Source organism: Lathyrus oleraceus, unplaced genomic scaffold, assembly GCF_024323335.1.
Source record: "Lathyrus oleraceus cultivar Zhongwan6 unplaced genomic scaffold, CAAS_Psat_ZW6_1.0 chrUn1124, whole genome shotgun sequence".
In the NCBI taxonomy this organism is placed as follows: domain Eukaryota; kingdom Viridiplantae; phylum Streptophyta; class Magnoliopsida; order Fabales; family Fabaceae; genus Lathyrus; species Lathyrus oleraceus.
The window spans coordinates 1-6,266 of NW_026113515.1; the positions used below are offsets into that span (position 1 = coordinate 1).

General features: G+C 34.6%; 1 pseudogene; it reads left to right on the plus strand.

The window, feature by feature from the left end:
* The first annotated feature begins 147 nt into the window (after nt 1-147).
* On the plus strand, nt 148-1,762 carry LOC127115118 (gamma-glutamyl hydrolase 2-like; annotated as a pseudogene).
* Nucleotides 1,763-6,266: the final 4,504 nt, after the last annotated feature.

A 6,266-nucleotide genomic window follows, 5' to 3' on the forward strand; every position in this document is an offset into this window, starting at 1 on the left:
AAAGTTGTGAAAAGTTGAACACCTTGAACAATATTCATGAATTGAAAATGTTGCGAAAAGTGTGAAGACTTTTGACAAGTTACATCACATTCTGGTCCTTTTTTTGTGTATGTTTACATGTTTGGCTGTTCTTTTTCTTGATGATAGGACAATAATATTCTTGAAGAATTTGCAGCAGCAAATGAGGCAAGTAGCCTTCAGTTTGTGGAGAATACAAATATAGAAGGATCTGTATTTCAAAGGTAAACAATCTTTGTCAATTGTATCTTTTTGTAGTTGCACATTGATCTCTCAATTGTACTGGATTTGGTTAGTATGATTAGCTATCTTTTTCAATTGTATCTGGATTTGATTAGTATGGGTTTGCTATCAGTGATGAGAGTCATTTCTCCCAACACGTAAAGAGAAGTTAGAAGATGCACATTGCCACTGCCCAAGAAATCTTTGAATTGTTTATATTGCAAACCGTGCGTTATATGTTCGATAGTTTTCAGTCATTCAAAAGTCATTAATTTATAGGTTCTTTCACATTTTCACTGAGTTAATATTTACGTTATTAACCACTTCTTGTTTCCTGCAGATTTCCTCCAGACTTGATAAAGAAATTGAGTACAGATTGTCTCATCATGCAAAATCATCATGTGAGTATATATAACATAATCAATTTTCATAAATTGGAGTATTCGTCTACTTGAACCACATTGTTGATAATCAAGTTGTCATTATTGATGCTATCTTAGTTCTTGAAAAACAAAGTTTAATGAAGTTTATCATATATACAAGTTTGAAATTTAGTACTAAAGTTTTGTATCTATTTTTTTTTTCGGACAGTATGGCATATCACCATCAAAGCTCCTGGCCAATGAAAGTTATCTAGTTTTTTCGAGATCTTGACAATTGCACCGATGGAAATGATAAGGTAATCAATGATATATTTTCTTATGAGGTGATAGCGTTCCTAAATCAATCTTTTTCATTTCATAACCTTTGATGAGCCTCCATCATGAGTAAAATCTAATACAAATTGTACTTGTTTTAGGTTTATGTTTCCACAGTACGTTCACGTAAATATCCAGTGACTGGCTTCCAATGGCATCCAGAGGTGATTATATTTTACACACTACACCGATGACTCAGATTTCATTCACCGCTTTTAGTTCTTTATTTTAGCTATATAACATCCTTTGTTAAATGGTGCTTACAGAAAAATGCCTTCGAATGGGGCTCAGCGAAAATTCCACACACACAGGATGCCATTCGGGTAACTCCATGTTGCAAATTTTTTTGGTCAGGTCAGGACTCAAGAATTTAATAATAACTTCATTCATTATTGAATTTATGCTTACTGTTTTCAATCAGAGAAGTATTATTGATCATATATGGTCTCCTTACCCATATAACTTCGTACTAGTAAATCCAAATAAAGTTTGGAAACCATCTGTGAAACAATCTTGCTAGCTATGAATCATTGAGTTTCATTTGCTATATTTGTTTGCTCGTACTTATCAATGGCTATCTTGACATTGTATTACTTTCACGGATCGTGCTCCAGTGAAGCGAGGAAATCCTTAAACAGACCAGTTGCTCGGGAAGTGTTAGACAATCTCATTTACAATTACAAACCCACTTATGGTGGAAAGGCAGGGTAAGCCCGGGATTTCTTTACGAAATTTCCATTTTTATTTTTTAATTATAAGGTAGCTTATGTATTTGTTTATGCTTTTGTAGGAAAGGATATGATGAAGTTTATCTATTTGAATAAATCTAATGGCGGCGATATCACTGCGCATGAAAATTTGGTGTATTTTTTGCATAGTTGTATTGGTGTTGTGCGAGTTTGGGCACTCGTCAAACCCAAATTTGCAGCTTTTATGTTGAATGTGCATCCGAATACACGAAAACTGGTGAATGACTGTTGTATTAATGAGTATGTATCCATTAGTATGTATGCACAATAATTGTTGTATATTGTACTAAAAGACATGCTTATTGGATTAGCCCTTTGTATCCTGTTATTGTTGCCTAGTCTTTGGCCTATGTTGTATACATCTGTTAGAACTAATGCATGGTTGAAGATGAAAAGAATTAGGAAATGATTTGAAAAATATAGTGAGAAGTTTTTGAAAAGGGTAATCCTAAATAAGTAATTCACGTATTTCATCTTATCTAGTAGAATAAGTTATCTAGGGTCGGATTAGAATTCTCTTTATGATACCTTGAAAACTCATAATCAGTTTTATGGTAAACTCAGATCATTTAAAAGTGTTGCAGGAATGAAATTTTTATGTACGTACTTAAGATGAATTGTCACAAATTGGAAGAGACTATGTTATATTGTTTATTCTTTTATTACACCTTCTTTCACTGCTATCATCTTCTTTGATGCGTTCATTTCTCTTATTAAACTAAAACATTCTTCTTTTCTAAAAAATATCTTATATGACCTTATGGAGTTGGACCACAAAAAAAGGTTAAGGAAGCAAAAGACCTGTTATAGAAGACGAGACATTGTAAAGAGGGTCAACAAAGGACAGAATGAAAGAACATATTTTGTAAGAATATATCTACCACAATCGGTCCAACTTATTTTTAGGCCCAAGTCAGATTTTAAAAATGAGACTTTTAAAAAATATTTTTTGAGATATTATAAATTTTAACCTTTAAATGGTTTTTAATTTATTTAAATCATTTATTTAAATATTTTAGTTGACATTATGATAAACTAAAATAAAACAATATTCTATAATAAACATAAAATTAAAATAAATTAATTAAAAATTATAAGTTAAGACTTGGTCGAACTTTTTTCGGCTGGAAAAGTTACTTTTAAGCTAAAGTTGAAATAAGAGCTTTATAAATAAAGTTAAAGTTGTTCGGTAATACTTATATTTTTTCAATTTTAAAAATAATTTTAAATTAAAAATCGTTTGATATATATATCTACAAATATTTTATTTGATATATGGATGAACTAATGTAAAAAAGTGAAAAAATATAAAATATATGGTTTTTCTCAAATTTAGTGCAAGTATTTGATGTATAATATTTGTGAGTGAAAGTATTGAATTTGATTCATACTTATAAATGTTGGAAATCCACCACAACCTATGGAGAGTTTCAATCAATCTTGATGAACATGATTATTATCAACCATGCAATGACAATGAAAAGAAAAGAACGATTGAGAAAGAAAGAAAAGAACGATGGAGAAGAAGAATATTTTCTGCAGAGTTTTCTCTCTGTCCATAATCTGTGAAAAACTTCTTTATTCACTTTGCAACTGCAAAATTCTGTGAATACAATGTTATGACTTCTCTATTACAAGAATAATGGTTACTCCCTCTATTTATAGATTTAGGTTAACTTACTCCCTAAGTCAAAGTGCAAAAATGTAAAAGCCCAAAATAGTTAACACTACTAAAAATAGGTCTAAGTCGAAATCATGTGTGAAGCACATGCTTCAACACTTTGACACACTAATACAACTCAACATACTAGGTAGTTTGACACTTCCTTGTTCTGTCGAGCAACCTGCTTCGACACAGGAATTATAATTCAACACACCACCTGGTTCATTGTGCCTGAGCTATCTACATTCATCATAGCTCTTAGTCTTCTGAGCACTTCGACATGCACTCCCTTTGTCATGATGTCTGTAATCTGATTCTCAGTTTTGTAGTGTTCCACATTCATCTTCCCAAATGCTACCTACTCTCGAAGATGATGGAACCTCATTTCGACGTGCTTGCTTCAACCATGTGTTATCGGATTCTTCGCCAGATTGATAGCTGGCATGATATCGATCTTCATGGTAATTGCTTCATGGCTCTTCGTTGTTATCTCTTCGACCAGATTCACCATCCATGTTGCTTGACATGCACAAATGGAAGCAACTATGTATTCTACTTCGCACGATGGTAATGTCACTACTGGCTCCTTTCTCGAACTCCAAGCAACTAGTGCACCACCTAGCATAAACACATAGCCAATTGTGGATTTTCGATCCTCAGCATCACTACACCAACTTGAGTCGGTGTATCCTACTAGTTTACATTCTTTTCATGCAGGAAACAAAATGTCTTAGTCGTGGGTTCCTTTCATATGCCTTAGTATCATTTTCGCCGCTGCTAGATGTGATACCTTTGGCTTCTGCATGAGTCTACCCATCATACCTACATTGTATGCTAAGGCAGGCCTTGTGTGACAAAGATATTTAAGTGACCCAATAAGTCTTCTATATTGGGTTGCATCAACATCATCTTCATTTGAATCTTTCGATAGTTATAATTTGGGCTCAGCTGGAGTCAAAGTTGGATAATCTTGCATCTCAAATCTCTTGAGTATTTCACTTGCGTACCTTCTTTGATGCATCATCAAACCTCTATCATTCTTGTAGAATTCGATGCCAAGGGAATATGAAATGTCACCCAGATCTGACATTTCAAATTCTTTGTTGAGATCACCTTTGAAGTCTTCGATCTCCTTCTTACAGCTACTTGTTATCAACAAGTCATCAACATAGAGACATAGTATAAGCAGTTCTTTCTTGCTTCTTCTTACATATACTCCATGTTCAGTTGTGCACTTCATAAATTCCTTCTCCCTTCGAAAGCCATTTATCTTCTTGTTCCAAGCTCTTGGAGCTTGTTTAAGTCCGTACAAGGCTTTATGCAGCCTGTACACCTTTCTTTCTTCGCCTTTTTTCACAAACCCAGCTGGTTGTGCAACATAAACTTCTTCTTCTAAGGGGTCATTCAGGAATTCATATTTCACGTCCATCTGACACATCTGCCAGTTGTTCATGTTTGTTAGATCAACAATCAACCTGATTGTTTCGATCCTAGCAACAGGTGTAAAAACTTCATCGAAGTTGATTCCTTCTTTCTGAAGAAATCCTTTTGCATCAAGTCTCGCCTTGTATAGAGTCACTTCTCATTTGGTATTCAACTTCACCCTATATACCCACTTCACATTGATTGCCTTCTTGTCTTGGGCCAATTCGACAAGTGACCAAGTGTTGTTGACTTTGATTGACTTCAGTTTTCGTTCATTTCTTTCACCCACTTCGAATCTTTCAATGCCTCAACTACATTGACTGATTCGACATCTACGTGGAAAGTATAATGTACCAGCTCACCTTCTTCATTGACCATATCATCTGATGTAATCACACATTCTTACAACCCTCGTGCATGTGTCTTGTTCTTTGAGGTCTGCTTGGACCTGCTTCACCTCTGACTTCTTGTCGAACTTCTCTTTCGACTTCACTAGCTGGTTCATCACATAAGATTCTCACTAAATCCTTCTTAACATTCTCACTCCAATCTCATTCCTTAAGGTCATCTATGACCACACCCCTGTTGATCATCACTTGCTTATTCACTGGGTCGAACATTTTATATCCTCTAGTCGAATGATATCCTATCAGGATCATCTGACTCGACTTGTCATCAAGTTTTCAACTCAACTTATCTGGAACATGTCTATGTGTTATAGATCTAAACACCTTCAGATGACTAAAGCTAGGCTTGACACCAGACCAACATTCTTCTTGCGTGATTCCTTTTATCTTCTTCGTCGAACATCTGTTCAGGAGATATGTTGCAGTCGACACAACTTCGCCCCATAATTCTTTAGGTATATGCTTTCCTTTCAACATACTTCTCACCATATTCATGATGGTTCTATTCTTCCTTTCCGTGACTCCATTCTGCTGTGGAGTGTAAGCTGGTACCACCTTATGCACAATCCTTTCTTTCACACATAATATGTCGAAGTCTTTTGACACATATTCTTCACCACCACCTGTAACACCCTTCTAAAATACCCAAATAATAATTAAAACAACAATTATAAATCAGAGTAGATACGCAATTTAAGGGTGTCACACTTGACACTTCACACCAATCACCAAAATAGTTTGTCATGCTCATTTATTTATCAAATAAAACATTGCACAATACGCAGCGGATAAAGATCAAATCAATCATACAAGCCATGTAACACATTACATGTAAAGTTGTTCAACAACCAAATGAAAACAAATAAAACATCCCGTCCCGATGTTACATCTACCAGAGCATGACCCACTAAGGAACTACACTAGACTTCAAGCACTAGCTTCTACTCAATCACTGCTCGTTACCTGAAAACATAGTTGTAAGGGTGAGTTCCTTAATCGATATAATAAGCATTATAAAATATCATGTAATGCTAAGTAAATGAACATCTCATCACCCTAATCATATCACACATTCAATAACGGC